Raw genomic sequence first — 17,982 nt, forward strand, 5'->3', positions numbered from 1 at the left:
GACGTGTCCTGATTTAAGTAGGGGAACCTTCCGTGCCGTGCATGATTTTAACCCATGACATCTTAGTATATTACCCACAGTAACCTTGGAAACAGTGGTGCCAGCTCTCTTCAGGTCATTGACCAGCTCCTCCCGTGCAGTTCTGGGCTGATTCCTCACCTTTCTTAGGATCACTGATACGCCATGGGGTGGGATCTTGCATGGAGCCCCAGTCCGAGGGAGATTGACAGTCATGTTTAGCTTCTTCCATTTTTTTAATAATTGCTCCAACAGTTGATGTTTTTTCACCAAGCTGCTTGGCAATTGCCCAGTAGCCCTTTCCAGCCTTGTGGAGGTCTACAATTTTGTCTCTGGTGTCTTTGGACAGCTCTTTGGTCTTAGCCATGTTAACAGTTGGAGTCTTACTGAATCTGTGGGGTGGACAGGTGTTGTGTGTTGGGGGGTTTGGCTGGACATTTGGGTGCTGTTTTCTTTTCTTTGCTCTCCAGGTGGTATACAAACTGTTTTTTCTGTGGAGAAGGTGCTGGCGGAAGAGTCCTTCACCCTCATCAGAACTATTGGCTGCACCTGTGGAGGATGTTCACATGCAGGCCTAACAACTTGCAGCACCTGTGGATGATGCTCACATGCAGACTTAAAGACTTTCAGCTGAAGCAAATAATGAGATGGCGTTCTGCATTTAAGCCATGAGTGATTTGAGCAGAATTGCCAGGAACTCGACCTTGTGACGTTCGGTTGTGAGACGCTGAGGACCGCGCCAGGGTTTGACACATCGTGCCTGTGAAGGAGGATGGGTGAGGGACACATGCTGTCAGCACACATCAGAGGTGATTATCGTCTGAATAATCGTTAATAGTAATTTGCCGTTTTGTTACGCAGTATATTTGAACATTGATGAGAATTGTGCAGTTTGCTTCTCACTGCCGTGGCGTACGGATTGATGATCCTCCACCTGTTGTGAGAAGCTGCTCATTTACATAAGGCTTAAATTCAGACCTGAATGTGTTGCTGATAGTGTGTGCCTCTGAAGGATATTTGTTGTAGCTCTGTTGACTTACCTCACCTTTTCCGTCCTTCAGAGTCAGTTTGTCGTATTCACCTGGGGGGTGTTTGGCGGTGAATCTGAGTCCAGAAGTGCCGGGCTTTGATCCATTTGGGCGCTGGAGAGCGCGCCGTCCTTCACCTTGCCAAGACAGCTGATTATTTATGTTGTACACGAATTATTGCACATGAGGGGGAATAAATTTGTTTCTTGGAACCGCTTTCTGGTTATTTAGCGCTGGGCCATTGTCAGATGCTGGTTCGGTTCTCTGACCCGCGTCAGCACATAACAGACAGGTGTCTTTATGCAGCTAATGACCTCAAATAGGTGCTTCTAATTTGGAATAATAAGTGGAGTGGAGGTGAACTTTTTAAAGGTGGACTAACAGGTGTTTGAAGGTCAGAATTTTTGCTGATTGGCAGGTGTTGAAATACTTATTTGCAGTAGTAACATGCAAATAAATTATTAAATCATACATTGTGATTTCCGGCTTTTTTTTTTTTTTAGATTATGTCTCTCACAGTGGACATGCACATAAGATGACAATTTCAGACCCCTCCATGATTTCTAAGTGGGAGAACTTGCAAAATCGCAGGGTGTTCATAAACTTTGGTTTTTGTTGTATTATAAGATGACTTTGTAAGTGTAACTTCAGACAGTAACACACTGAATGAAGATTTGCATGAAGGCAGTTATTTCAGGTCCAAGATCCTTCAGGAGAAATAATTGTAATTTTGTTAGTTGCAAGTATAAACAGACCTAAAGAGGTTAATTCAGGTGTTTTATCACAAAAACGCTGCCGTCACCAGCATAAAAAACATGTAAGCAGCAAGCATGGCAAAGCGATAATATCATTTTGTGAGTGTGCTCACAAATCTCGAGGTATTTTTCTTCTCCTTTTTTTTAAATTAGAGGGCATCTCATACAAAATATCTGATTTCTGTGTCAGTGCAGGTCCCAGAAGGATGAAATGGCCTTTTTCAGCCTCATTCAATCCACTTCTAGTGGGATGGCTCGTATTGAAAGGAAGAAACAGTAACAATGAACGCAATGAAAATGAGGAACAGAAACGTTATATCAGACACAGGTGAGTGGATATAAAAACTCGCTTTTCTCTCTTCCCCTCCCTGCGGCACACACACACACTCACACACACACACACACACACACACACACACACACACACACACACACACACACTGATATCTTCTCAAATGATCACTTAAGCCTCCATTGGAGCAACAGCATCCACTTCACTTAAATGCAGCATTTGTGAAAAGTTATATCACTTATGTGGACACAAACACATAATGTCACATCTCCCCAGGCAAACTGTGCCACATCCCATTCGGCGGGGAACCAATAATGCTTTGCATCAAGAGTTGTGAAATTTTAAATAAATCTATTATGTACAAGCAAATGCAAACAAACAACAAAACTGCCTGATTCTTTCACTATACACAATACCATAAAAATGTAAAGTTGGTAATCACACACACACAAACCCACAAGCTTTTAACTCAATTAGCACATTGTTAGCCATCCACAAAATGATACACCTACATCATTTCACACTCACCAATGTGTTTTTATGTTGCACATATTCTCAGTGTGGTTATGTCCCATTTGCCAATGCTGTTGATTTATCTATCTATATATATATATATATATATATATATATATATATATATATATATATATATATATATATATATATATATATATATATATATATATATATATATATATATATATATATCTGTCAGCGGTAACTTTTTCCCCTTTCCTTCTGTTGGTGTGATATGTGTCATCATGCTTTTACTTGCCTGTCCCTGATCCACAGCTGTTACCATGTCAGCATGTTCTCCATCCATCACGTCTGCTCTTTTCTTTCCTAATGCTTTGTGTCCATTTGAGATATCAAGAATTCTTTCTCTCAGACTTCACAAGCCAGCAGAGCTGCTAGTTTCAAAGAAGAGATGAATGTCATAAAACAAACAAACAAACAAAAACACAGGAAGGAAGATACATCAGCGCAATACCAATCAAACATTTGGACACATTTCCTGTCCAGTTGAATGGGAAAGTATGTCCAAACCTTTGACTGGTAGTGTATATATACGGATAGATGACATCACACTTCAGAGATGTACACAATTGAGTTCATTTATATTGCACCAAATCAGAACAAAGTCACCTCAAGACACTTCACATGGGTAAGGTCTAACCTTACCAACCCCTCTGAGCAAACACATAGGTGAGAGCAGTAAGGAAAAATTTCCTCTGGTGTTCTGTTTTTTTTTTTGTTGTTGTTTTTTTGATGATGAAACCTCAAACAGAGCAGACTCAGAGGGGTGACCCACTGCTTAGGTCATTCTAACAGGAAACAGTGAGCAAACAAAGGAACAAAATGCACACAAAAACAGCATGCAAACACACAGTCCAGAACAGATCTGATTGTAAAAAGTCCCAATTTTAAATCATTGTCAAGTGTTGACTTAAAGTGAAGTGTATACCTCTAGGAGGCTGTAAAAACATCATGGTGTTGTAGTGTGACATAATGTAATTTATACGGGCCCAACATTTATCACGATAGTCAGCTACAATTACCTTAAAATCAGTCTTGTTTAAAATGTAGCAAGTGGTGTACTGTGATGCAAGATGAAATCATTGTTCCATCACAGGGTTCTCCCCAGATATTAAGAGTATGATACCATATGTGTATACATATAATAAACAGATGTTCTGAGGAACTGCACTATGTGATGACTCAATGTCTGTTTGTGCACTTCTCTCTGTCTCATCAGATCAAGTTTAAATTTTATATTTTGTTTGTTTTGTCTTTGTCTCTTTTGTCTTTTTTATTATTTACTGTATTGCACATTGTGATTTTGTTCTTTTACTCCATCTATTTATTGTGTTTTGCACAGGTGGATAGAAAACAACCGAGAGAACAACAAATTTGGTGTTCCTAGAAAACTACAAATTTGGTGTACCTAGAGATCTACAAATATGGTGTACCTAGAGAACAACAAATAAGGTGGACCTAGGGAACAACAAATAAGGTGGACCTAGGGAACAACAAATAAGGTGTATGTAGAGAACAACAAATATGGTGTACCTAGGGAACAACAAATATGGTGTACCTAGAGAACAACAAATAAGGTGGACCTAGGGAACAACAAATAAGGTGGACCTAGGGAACAACAAATAAGGTGTATGTAGAGAACAACAAATAAGGTGTATGTAGAGAACAACAAATATGGTGTACCTAGAGAACAACAAATATGGTGGACCTAGGGAACAACAAATAAGGTGGACCTAGGGAACAACAAATAAGGTGTATGTAGAGAACAACAAATACGGTGTACCTAGAGAACAACAAATACGGTGTACCTAGAGAACAACAAATAAGGTGGACCTAGGGAACAACAAATAAGGTGGACCTAGGGAACAACAAATAAGGTGTATGTAGAGAACAACAAATACGGTGTACCTAGGGAACAACAAATACAGTGTACCTAGAGAACAACAAATATGGTGTACCTAGGGAACAACAAATAAGGTGGACCTAGGGAACAACAAATTTGGTGTACCTAGAAAACTACAAATTTGGTGTACCTAGAAAACTACAAATAAGGTGCACCTAGAGAACTACAAATAAGATGTACCGAGAGAACTACAAATAAGGTGTACCAAGAGAACTACAAATAAGGTGTACCGAGAGAACTACAAATAAGGTGTAGCTAGAGAACTACAAATTTGGTCTAGCTAGAGAGCTACAAGTTTGGTCTAGCTAGAGAGCTACAAGTTTGGTCTAGCTAGAGAGCTACAAATTTGGTCTAGCTAGAGAGCTACAAATTTGGTCTAGCTAGAGAGCAACAAATTTGGTCTAGCTAGAGAGCAACAAATTTGGTGTACCTAGAGATGTATAAATATGGTGTACCTAGAAAACTACAAATTTGGTGTACATAGAGAACAACAAATTTGGTGTACCTAGAGAACAACAAAAAAGGTGTACTTAGAGAACAACAAATGTTCTGTACCTAGAGATCTATAAATTTGGTGTACCTAGAGAACAACAAAAAAGGTGTACTTAGAGAACAACAAATGTTCTGTACCTAGAAAGCTATAAATTTGGTGTACCTAGAAAACAACAAAAAAGGTGTACTTAGAGAACAACAAATGTTCTGTACCTAGAAAGCTACAAATTTGGTGTACCTAGAGAATAACAAAAAAGGTGTACTTAGAGAACAACAAATGTTCTGTACCTAGAAAGCTACAAATTTGGTGTACCTAGAGAACAACAAAAAAGGTGTACTTAGAGAACAACAAATGTTCTGTACCTAGAAAGCTACAAATTTGGTGTACCTAGAGAACAACAAAAAAGGTGTACTTAGAGAACAACAAATGTTCTGTACCTAGAAAGCTATAAATTTGGTGTACCTAGAGAACAACAAAAAAGGTGTACTTAGAGAACAACAAATGTTCTGTACCTAGAGAACAACAAATAAGGTGTACCTAGAGAACAACAAATAAGGTGTACCCAGGGAAAGCCCCGATGAAGGTTGTTTGATTAAAAGTTTGGTTAAACAAGATAATAAAAGTAATTGCATGGATTGAAGTGTGCAGAAAATTTGAGTTTATTTTTCTGGCACCTTGGTGGTATGGTGTACAGCTTTAAAAACTGAGCAAAGATGCAAAAGTAATGAAACACTCTACCCTTTACATTTAGAACTAATTTTCTTTGGGTTAATTAAGTACCCAAGGATCCTCTGAAGAGACCTCATACCAAATACATGCACCCGAAGTGCTGAAAACTTTTATGATGTCCCACAGAGACACCAGAAGAAAAATAGCAGAAGAACTGATTGTCATTAAACTTGGTTAATGGGATGAGGCTTACCTGGGGTAACTACTGTTAAATACTACAGTGACTCACCTTCTTCTTCTTTTTTTAAATTTGTACATTGGTCTTATTTGATGTTAGGACAAGTACAGTATAAATTGTAATGAATGAAGGTCCTTTCCACTTCATGTTAAAGTGTGCTCTTTCAGTGATTTTACACGTCCAAATGTAGCATTTTGCATGAGTCACTACAACCAATATGCCAATGTTGCTTAGCATTCACAGCTTCACTCTCACATGTGGTGTTTTGTGTACACAACATGATCATATTCAGAAGGAACAGATGTCTGCAATGAAATGAAACAAAGTGACGGGGCCACAATCCTCAGCAGCCCGAGCGGCTCTGAGATTTGATTCTGCACTGAGAGGAAAAAAACACTGAACATGTCTGCGAGTTGCTGTTGTTGAGAATGACATAATCATCCCACTGCACTCCACATCTCATTGAGGAAACCGTAAACTATTCAAAATTAAATTATCTAATGAGGCTCCAGCCTCAGGAATGTTTTAGATGGAGTGTAATATCGTCGAGGCTCATCGTCTGTGGAGGCCTTTGGCAGTAAGGTTCAATGTAATTCTCATGAGGGATTTATGGGATAAAGCATCTCTCCTGTGTGTTTCAACTAGCTGCAGAGTCCAGGTCAGCCCTGCATCCGGATCCACACGCGGGCCCAGTCAGAGTTTGGGAGGCGAACAGCTCGGCACTGGAGACGTCGGATCAAAATGGGAGGAAGGGACCTGGCACGGGCGACGTCTGATTAAATCAGCACTCGGAGCAAAGATGGAGCTGAAGCACAATGACACCAGCTTGGCTGCCTGAGAGACGATCATTACGGGATTAATCAAGAGTGCAGCAAACAAAAAGCAAACATCCAGCCAAATGGAAGCGCTTTCTGCCTGAGGAGAAGGACATTAATATGCCGTCTTCTAATGACCCCCACTCCCCAGAGGACCTTCACCCCACTGATTTCTACTGAAATGCACTTGTCTTGACCATAAATTGGAGCAGTGCTGTTGTGCATTATCATTATAAATCGCTTCTTATCACCCACTCTGTGCTCACCCCCAGCCCCCACTCCATTCCACTGAAATGATCCAATGCAAGATAATTGGTGTCTGTGGTTAACTAGTTTAGCATGTATTAACAAACTCAGCGTGGGCATGGAGAAATGTTAATTGGCTGGAGTCTGTGGTATGCACGATACAAAGCTTGCCCACAGCCGGAGGTGGAGGTAGTGGGATTGGAAGTGCCTGTCAGTCAGTCCTGCTCCCCCGGGGAAGAGAAAAAAAGGAGATAGTGAGAGGAGATGTGTTCAAAGCCTCATCTCGTTGCTTTCCTGCCTGTCTCTCTCCATCACTGCCTCATCTCTAAAAGGAAGACAGCGAGCGGCTGAAACATTCACCCTCCCCGTCCACGTTGATTTTAAACAAAATTGATTTTCGGTTGATTTTCAAGTTGTTTTTTTTTTTTTTCTGTGGCATATCACAAAAAAATACAGATACCTTTATAATTGAAATATTTGTTTTAGGGAGATTCCATGGCAAATATACAACACATTCTCATGGCAGACTCTATGGGTTTGTGACAGGGGCATGAAATGTGGGGTGACCGGGGGAGCGTCTGGGGGGATTATGGTTACAGTTAGGGCAGGGTAGACACTTAGGCTATGTTTATGGTTAGAGTTAGGAGAAGGAGGAAATTATAAACAGCAAAATTTAAAAACCATGTCATGAAAATCAGGCGTTTTTCGTGATGGGGCATGAAAAAGAAACATGAGACTGGGTTGCAAATATAATGGCTTCACTCTGTAAGATCTGGCAGATGAGATGAAGGAAGCGCTGGTGCACACGGGCAACGTTAGAAGTTTATGTTGCATACGATGGACTGGGAACTCTTTGGGCTTTTAATGATGTCTTTGAACTGTTTTTTTTGTTGGGGTAGAATGATTGTACAGTGTAATAACTTCATATAAACACGTTTGAATTTAGTTTAGATCTTCTCTCACACAGGGTCAAAATTATACATACAGGCTCATATATAGTAAACTGGTCGTAAATGGTTGTAAGCTATGCGTAAACTGCGCAAGGCTTCGTGCCAGTGCGTAAAGAAAATTTTTAAATGTTCAAAATTTCTGACATGCATAAATGTAAAACCACTTGCGTGAACTGGTTGTGAACATTGCGCAACCTATTCACAAACACTCCTTGGCAATGTGGGTCATTGCGCGCAGGGTCTTGCACAGTTTGCACACCGTTACGACGAGTTTACTCATTGGCACGCAGGATTGCGTCCCAGTTCGGGGATCAAATTCATGCAAGTGTCAAGGTGGCTTTAGACTCACCACTTCACCTAAGCTGCACGACTTTGGAAGCAGGAGGAAGCCAGAATACTAAGGAACCCACGCAAACATGGGGGGAACACGCAAACTCCACACAGAAAGGGCACAGGTCCGATTCAAACTCATCACCTTCTCACTGTGAGGCAGCGGTGCTAATAAGCTGGTGCGCACCCAATATTGGTGATATAATTACAATTTAACTCAATTTAATCATCTTATAAATATAAAAAAAAATCAAATACATAATTAAAAACAGAAGTACAAGAATAAAACAGATAAAAATAAAAACTATTCATAAGAAAGAGAATAAAAATGGGTTTTAAGTTTTGACTTAAAAATGTCCACGGACTCCAACTGCCTCACCGTTGCAGGAAGACCGTTCCATGGAGTGGGTGCACGATACAAAAAGCTCTTTGACCTGCTGACAATATAAGTGATTAATCCGTATATACTGTATGTCTATTTTATATTATTGAATACCATTAAGTTCTTTCGATTTGTCCCTTTTTGCTCGGGATCGCCACAGCAGGTCTGATACGGATCTGCGTGTTGATTTGGCACAAGTTTGACACCAGATGCCTGATGCACCTCCATGTTACACAGAGAATGGGGGCTTGCATTTCCAAAGTGGTCAGTGTGACATCTGATGGCCCCCGATGAGGACCGGAACCAGAGACCGCTCACGCAGACAGAACCAAAACAGCAGACGCTCGCCCGTCTGCATCCGCCGGGAAGATTCTCAACACCGGAACATGTCTTTGAATAAAACCTCGGGGACAGACACAAAGAAAGTCTACAGTCTATATTTTTGTTGTAAGTGATTGCTCACATTATTTAAGCAAACATCGCACAAATTGCACCGTATATGATTGTGCTCCAAACACATGAGGGCTGCAGGGTAGTGTTGCCATGGGAACGAGAAAGTTAATGGCCATGTTCTTGAGCTGATGCCTCATGGGGTGCAGGGCAACAGAGGGGTGTGTGTGTGTGTGTGTGTGTGTGTGTGTGTGTAACTTAGTCAGACTTGTGGTGTAATGATATGAGCTCTAATTTCAAATCTGCCATCTCACTGTCACTCTCCACTGAAACAGAGGACCAACAGCGGCAGCAACTCCACACGTCGCTAATAAGCGCCGTCAGTAATTTGAAGAAATGCGCTTACGTTCTTGGCAGCAACTTTTTTTTTTAATTTATTTTGCGGTTAATTTATTTGGTGGAGAATCCAGTGAAATGTGGTTAATGGCGTTCGCTTTGATGCAGACAGAACAGCTGGGGGTCGAGGTCGCGCCTCAACAACCCCCCGGAGGGGTTTGGATAAAGGATCGCTAAAGCAATGAGCTATTGCTATAACGGCCGTAGCGGGTTCGGCGTGTGGGCGTGAGTAAATACACGAAGGAGACATGTCAATAAATGAATCACACCTCAACTCCCATCAGAGTGATTCATTCATCCCAAAGTCGCCCTGTTAACCGAAAACGCCTGATGTGTCTCAGCTGTGTGTCACGTAAATCACGTTATCCACACTTCCTGTGATTTTCTGTTGCGTCCTCGTGTAACTCTATGTTTTATGTTATCTTCATCTTCCAAACATGGACATCGTGAGCATTTTATCCTACTCTCCTTATTCTTTCCTTTCTTCCTTCACTGGCAACTTTTTTACTTCCTTTTGCCCTAATTAATGTTTATTTCGCCCGCGCTTCCTTCTTTCTTACATCAAGTATATTTTCCTCTTCCTTTCCTTTATTTGTTCTCTTTTGTACTTCTTCCTTCTTTTCGTCCCTTCATCATGTCACTACTCATTTGCCCTTACATCCTTCTGTCTTTTCCTCATTTCGTCTTGCTTTCCTTTGTCCCTGTTCGAGCTGTTTGCATGTGATCTGGTTCAGAGACCCCAGAGCTGTTAGATGACTCTCTGTATCAGGGTTTTAACTTTTTCAATACAACATCTAAACTTTGAAGTCCATTTCCTGTCCAGTTCTATTTGAGATCACTCACCACAATAAAAGAATCTAACACTGCCTTCAGCCATTGTCATTACATTTCCTTCCATGTCCTTTGTCTCTTCCTTCCTTCCTTCATTCTTTTCCTTTTTCCTTCCTACATTAATTTTTATTCCTTCAGGTTTTCATTCCTTCCTTAATTCACTTTTCTTGTTCTTTCTTTCTTTTGTCTTTTCCTTCGTATGTTAGTTCCTCCTTCCCCATTTTTGGGCCTTTTTTGTCATTTTTCTTTTCCTTCCTTCTTTCCTTCCTTCCTTTGTCTCTTTCTTCCTTCCTTTGTCTCTTCCTTCCATGTCCTTTGTCTCTTCCTTCCTTCCTTCCTACATTAATTTTTGTTCCTTCAGGTTTTCCTTCCTTCATTCTTTTCCTTCCTACATTAATTTTTGTTCCTTCAGGTTTTCCTTCCTTCCTTCTGTCCTTCCTACATTATTTTTTGTTCCTTCCTTAAGGATTTCCTTCCTTTCATCCTTTCTCCCTTCCTCCACAATTTTGTTCTTTCTGTCCTTTTTTCTTTTCTTCTGTTCAGTCCTCCCTCCCTCCCCATTTTTGTGCTTTCTTTGTCATTTTTCTTTTCCTTCCATCCTTCCTTCCTTCCCTAAATTCATTTTTGTTCCTTCAGATTTTCCTTCCTTCCTAATCATGAAATCTCTAACACTGTAGATGCTTTAATTTGATGTAGCTGCCAATTCAAGCTACTTCAATCAGATAATTCACATTTTTATTGGTCGATCGTTGTTGGCGTTCGTTGACGTCACAGTGACATGACGGTGCCAGGACTTCCATAACATTTGTTTTGCAGCAGCACAACTCAGAGACTTTGACTTCTTCTCAGTAAATGGGGCGGCTTAATAACTAATATTGAGGATTTATCATGTTTATGAACCGGAGCCACATTCAAACAGTGAATCGGAAAACGCTCCCAAAAATATGTAAATGAACCACATCAATAACTTTTCTCATTAAGTTTTGTTCTCTTTATAAACTGGAATCCACTTGTGTGCAATGAAAGAGAAAAGCCTGTAAACATATCTAAAAACAAACAAACAAACACACACACACTTTCATAGCTCTTTTTTTTTCATTGAAATGTGCTGCAGTATGTGCACATGTAATTCACGTGATTTGTGATTCACATGTGCATATATATATATATATATATATATATATATATATATATATATATATATATATATATATATATATATACACTCAACAAAAATATAAACGTAACACTTTTGGTTTTGCTCCCATTTTGTACGAGATGAACTCAAAGATCTAAACCTTTTTCCACATACACAATATCACCATTTCCCTCAAATATTGTTCACAAACCAGTCTAAATCTGTGATAGTGAGCACTTCTCCTTTGCTGAGATAATCCATCCCACCTCACAGGTGTGCCATATCAAGATGCTGATTAGACACCATGATTAGTGCACAGGTGTGCCTTAGACTGTCCACAATAAATAAGTTCATCTCATACAAAATGGGAGCAAAACCAAAAGTGTTGCATTTATATTTTTGTTGAGTGTGTGTGTGTGTATATATATATATATATATATATTTAATTATTATTGGTGTTGCTATAAAAAACAGCGGGTGCTAATGGAAAGGCGATCTGAGGTGTGTGGTTTGCATGAACAGTGTGAGAATATCTTGACGCCACTTTGCCAATTAAACATTAGTTTATTAGTTTTCTCATCTCACAGATTTGGTCGTCACCTGCTGCTGCGGTTTTTCTTATCCTGCCTTCTTCCTCCCACTCACTGCTTCCCTTTGTGTCACTTTGTGCCCACATGATGACAGGGGCCTTTTTAAAAATAGAGATGATCCGCCCAGATTACAGCGTTTTAATTACAGAGCTGGTGATGCCATGGAGGTGTAGGGGCTCGCCGCCCTGACAGGAGGGGATAGTTGGAGGAGGGAAGGAGAGCTGGAAGACAGGACGTCACACTGAATGTAAACTTAGAACCAATTAGTGTAGTCTGCCTTACCGAAGCTCTTTAGCCGTAACCGACTATTATACATGCACTGTTGGCTGTGTCACATTCTAAATGCACACCTGTGGCCACATTAAAAACTCACCTGTGGGGAGCCTAGAAGCACCCAGCTCCTTCTTTCTCCATCTGAGTAAAAAAAAACAAAACAAAAAAAAAAACATTTTGCACAAGAGCAATTATAGATTTCTGACATCCACCAGTCTGGATCCAGATCACCTCCAAACTCAGCAGAGTCTTCCATGTCCTAATATCTATCTGTGGTCCAAATTTGGTGAGAATCCATGAAGTAGTTTTGACGTAATCGTTCAAAGCCCATATAAAGGGAAATCTTGATCCAGAATCTGGATCTGGATCCAGATCACCACCAAAATTCACTGGAGTCTTCCATGCCCTAATATCTATCTGTGGTGCAAATTTGGTGAGAATCCATGAAGTAGTTTTGAAGTAATCCTTCAAAGCCCATATAAAGGGAAATCTTGATCCAGATCTGGATCCAGATCACCACCAAAATTCACTGGAGTCTTCCATGCCCTAATATCTATCTGTGGTGCAAATTTGGTGAGAATCCATGAAGTAGTTTTGAAGTAATCCTTCAAAGCCCATATAAAGGGAAATCTTGATCCAGAATCTGGATCTGGATCCAGATCACCACCAAAAGTCACTGGAGTCTTCCATGCCCTAATATCTATTTGTGGTGCAAATTTGGTGAGAATCCATGAAGTAGTTTTGACATAATCATTCAAAGCCCATATAAATGGAAATCTTGATCCAGGATCTGGATCCAGATCACCACCAAAATTCACTGGAGTCTTCCATGCCCTAGTATCTATTTGTGGTGCAAATTTGGTGAGAATCCATGAAGTAGTTTTGACGTAATCATTCAAAGCCCATATAAAGGGAAATCTTGATCCAGAATCTGGATCTGGATCCAGATCACCACCAAAATTCACTGCAGTCTTCCATGCCCTAATATCTATCTGTGGTGCAAATTTGGTGAGAATCCATGAAGTAGTTTTGACGTAATCGTTCAAAGCCCATATAAAGGGAAATGTTCATCCAGAATCTGGATCTGGATCCAGATCACCACCAAATTTCAGCAAAGTTGTCCATGTCCTAATATCTATCTGTGGTGTAAATTTGGTGAGAAACCATGAAGTAGTTTTGAAGTAATCCTTCAAAGCCCATATAAATGGAAATCTTGATCCAGAATCTAGATCTGGATCCAGATCACTACCAAAATTCAGCAGAGTCTTCCATGCCCTAATATCTATCTGTGGTGTAAATTTGGTGAGAATCCATGAAGTAGTTTTGACGTAATCCTTCAAAGCCCATATAAAGTGAAACCTGAGCTAGAATCTAGATCCAGATCCAGATCACCTCCAAAATTTAATGGATTCTTCCATGGCTTAATATATCTGTTGAAAATTTCATCAAAATCCATGCAGTAGGTTTGACCTAATCCTGCTAACAGTAATTCTTCAAAGCCTATATGAAATGAAACTTGATCCAGAATCCAGATCTGGATCACCTCCAAAATTTAATGGAGTCTTCCATGGTCTAACATCTATCTGTGGTGAAAAATTAATCAAAATCTGTGCAGTAGCTTTGACGTAATCTTGCTGAAAGACAGACAGACAGACAAATCAATCAACAAATAAACACTAATGATTTTATTACATTCTTGGCGGATGTAACAAAATGAAAAAATATATTGTCAACTGACAACTCCCAACTGATGAACATGCATTTGTATATTACTTTCTCACAAATGAGCTCAACAAGCTTGTTCAAAGCTAAAATCCTGATAGTTAGCCAACAAGCTTCTCCATGGACCGCACCTTCTCAAGACCTGAAGGGATATGCTGTCGGTTGGTCCACTTGAGTCAGAGATGTCAAAGGGTAAAGGTCACACTAATGCAGGCCAGCCTGTTTTTAGTTTGTGAGACTGGTGCCACCATATCACTACAGCAATTTCAAGGAATTTAAAAAAAAAAAAAGGATATATCATGCCAGCTCTGTCATGGTCTTGATGTCTTTGGAGGATCCTTTAGTTTACTGCAGCAGATAAATACATATATTTTAAGAATGTTTCATTTTGTGATGCAAGCACCAAATTTGGCAAAATCGTACTTCTTGGTCTACTTTTTCCAAAAAAGGCATTAGCCATGTCATTTTTCACAGTGGTAGCCATTTTTTTCAAGATCTCGCCCCAATATATGTATTTTCATCATATATTTGCACAATCTTGGTTTATGTCAATGTTGTACCTGTTAAATATTGTACTGTGGTAAAGGGGGATTTGAAATGAACTTTGGGCAATATTTTTATGCTTTTTAAGATGTTTTTAATGTGTGTAAAGTGTACATGCATCCTATAGACCAGGGGTGCCCAGGTTCGGTCCTCGAGATCTACCTTCCTGACACTCTTGGTTGTCTCCCTGTTCCAACACACCTGAATCCAATGAAAGATTAGTTAGCAGGCTTTTAATGGGCCTTTCATTGGATTCAGGTGTGTTGAAGCAGAGAGACAACTAAGAGTGTCAGGAAGGTAGATCTCGAGGACCAAACTTGGGCACCCCTGCTGTAGAACATGGATGCTACAGAATGTGCAATAGTGTTTAGCAGTAGAGGTAGTATTTTTGGTTGTCCATGTCCTTTGGATGAACACGAGTCCTCATTGCTTACCTAACTCTTGCCTGTGGGTTAAAGTAGTTGCTTTTGCACGGCAGTGACCACACTGGAGTAAACTGCATTGGCTTGCATGCTAAACTAGGAAAGGGTAGCACACAGAGACTCTCTGTAACAGAGTTTGCTTTGCTCCCATATCAGTGATCATAAATAGGCTCTTAATTTGAAACAGAATCTTACAAAACATCCAAAGAAGTATCATTCTAGATTCAAGGTAGCAGGGTCTTTCAAATGTAAACTGGGAGTCATATTTTCTGCACATAAAGTCACTAGTGGAAGAAAATAACTCAGAAGTCAATGGAATACTTTGTGACTCTGCTTCAGAACCTCAAGATAAGCATGCATGAAGGTAAAGCATTGGGCAACAAATTTGTGTGACAAAGAATAGTCTTAAGAAGACTAAATATGCCAGCGATTGCGTCAGAAGATGATTATAGGTGGGCGAACTGTTCCATTCGGAATCAGATGGTGGCAGCCCTTGAAGGGTAGGTCTCTGTGTATTGTGACCAAATGTGTAAAGACCTTCAGAGGGTAAAACTAGATTAGGTTCCTAGTTCATTAAGATCACCAAGACAACCAAGGCAAAGGTCTCAGCAGTGCAGTACAAAAATGGTCAGTTATTGACAGATGATGAAAAGATGATACAAAGGCAGAGTACTGCGTGGATTACAAAATCAGTCCAAATTACAATACCCTGGCAACAAATTCAGCTTTAAAGGTCACACAGGACAGCTTGATACACTTCTTCAGAAGCTTAAAAGGACCCTATTCAAGCTGAAGAGCAGTACATTGACAGGTACTTTCCTGATGGAGAATCTGGAGCAGTACACAATGGCCTTATAGCACCATTCCCCAAGAAGTGGAACCTATATGCTAGACTAAGATGGGGAGATGAAGGGGAGAGACACACAGCAAAAGTTGCTGAAGGTGGGATTCAAACCTGGTGACACTGCATACTACATTTTGCGGCATGTGGAAGTGCCTTCATCCCCACAGCTACCCTCATGTTGCAACACTGATGAAGGTCTACTGTATGTTTTGTCCATATAGGCAGACTAAAGATGTTCTGTACTGCTTCAAAAGAGGGCTGGGGAATTTTTCACGGATTCTGTTGGCATCAGGCAGGGATGTCTTCTGTCTCCAGATTTATTTAATAGCTTCTTGGAACAAATTATACATTAAAAAATAGGTATTAAGGGATTTTTGATGGATTTGAATCAGCTGTTTCTATTGGCATTTCTCATATTTGTAACCTCTACTTCACACATGACGTTGACATTCTATGCACTCCTTGGGTTCCTTGGGTATCTGGAAATGTTTAAAAAAAAATGGCATGTGTCAAGTCAGGTCTGGGATGATATGCTGATGCTGCATGTCACAGCATTCACAACACTATGGAACTGCTCTCTCTCACTCATCTTCAACCACTTATCTGGAATCTGGTCACAGGGTCAACAGCTCCAGTAGGGGACCTCAAACATCTCTTTCCAGGGACACATTTACCCCTGTGACTGGGGGATCCTGAGGTGTTCTCAGACCAGTGTGGAGATATAATCTCTCCTCCTAGTCCTGGGTCTTCTTAGGGGTCTCCTCCCAGATGGACGTGCCTGGAACACCTCCCTAAGGAGGTGCCCAGGAGGCATCCTCACCATGATGCCCGAACCACCCCAGCTGGCTCCTGTCAACGTGAACGAGCAGTGGCACTACTCCGAGCTCCCCACGAATGACTGAGCTTTTCACCCTATCTCTAAGGGAGACACCAGCCACCCTCCTAAGGAAGCCCATTTTAGCCGCTTGTACCCACAATCTAGGTCTTTCGGTCATGACCCAACCCTTCTGATGATAAGTAAGAGTAAGAATAAAGATTGACCGGTAGATCGAGAGCTTCGCCTTTTGGCTTAACTCCCTTTTCGTCACAACAGTACGGTAAAGTGAATGCAACACTGTCCCTGCTGTGTCGATTCCCCCGGCCAATCTTACACTCCATTGTCCCCTCACTCGTGAACAAGACCCCGAGGTACTTGAACTCCTTCACTCGGGGCAAGACCTCGTTGCCTACCCAGAGTAGGCAATTCATCGGTTTCCTGCTGAGAACCATGGCCTCAGATTTAGAGGTGCTGATCCTCATCCCAGCCTCTTCACCCTCGGCTGTCAACCAATCCAGGCGTGTTGGAGGTCACAGGCCGATGAAGCCAAAAAGACTACATCATCTACAAAAAGCAGTAATGAGACCCTGAGACCACCAAACCGAAGATCCTCCTCCCCTGACTACACCTTGACATCCTGTCCATGAATATCACAAACCGGATTGGTGATAAGGTGCAGCCCTGGCGGAGGCCAACCCCCACCAGAAACAAGTCCGACTTACTGCTGAAAACCCAAACACCGCTCTCGCTTTGTGAGTACAGCGATTGGATGGCCCTAAAAAGGGACCCCCTCACTCCATACTCCCACAGCACCTCCTACAGTGTCGCCTGGGGCAACTGATCATACGCCTCCACCGAGATCACAAAACACATGTTGACTGGATGGGCATACTCCCAGGCACCCTCCAGGATCCTTGTGATAGTGAAGAGCTGGTCGGTTGTTCCACAACTAGGGCGGAACCATATTGTTCCTCTTCAATCAGAGGTTCGACTATCGGCCGAACCCTCGTTTCCAGCGCCCCGGAGTAGACTTTACCAGGGAGGCTAAGTCGTGTGATGCCCCTGTAGTTGACACACACTCTTGACATAAATGAACAAGACACAAAAGTAAATAGCAACATAAACCACAAAACTAGACCCACTCAAATGGCATTCCCATAGAGTTTCACAGCCGAGGCATAGGTGACGTCAACTATCACCAGAGTATTAAAGGTCAGTAACATTAAACATGCTGATGCAAATTCCTGGGTCAAAGTTGAACTCTTCATTATATATACAAGCAAAATTTTCAAATGTTATTTAGCTTCCTGGAGAACATCTGAGTAAATCTACTTAATGTGGTGTATTCCAAGCCAGATCA

The 17,982-nt window shown here is 41.0% G+C and overlaps 1 long non-coding RNA gene across 1 annotated transcript; it reads left to right on the top strand.

Moving 5' to 3' along the window:
* The first annotated feature begins 370 nt into the window (after positions 1-370).
* Positions 371-1,512, top strand: LOC117528343. Its single transcript, XR_004565740.1, has 2 exons — positions 371-425; positions 1,339-1,512. It is a non-coding gene; the product is annotated as an uncharacterized LOC117528343 (long non-coding RNA).
* The last annotated feature ends 16,470 nt before the right edge of the window (positions 1,513-17,982 follow it).

The sequence above is a fragment of the Thalassophryne amazonica genome, chromosome 16 (genome assembly GCF_902500255.1).
Source record: "Thalassophryne amazonica chromosome 16, fThaAma1.1, whole genome shotgun sequence".
Classification (NCBI taxonomy): domain Eukaryota; kingdom Metazoa; phylum Chordata; class Actinopteri; order Batrachoidiformes; family Batrachoididae; genus Thalassophryne; species Thalassophryne amazonica.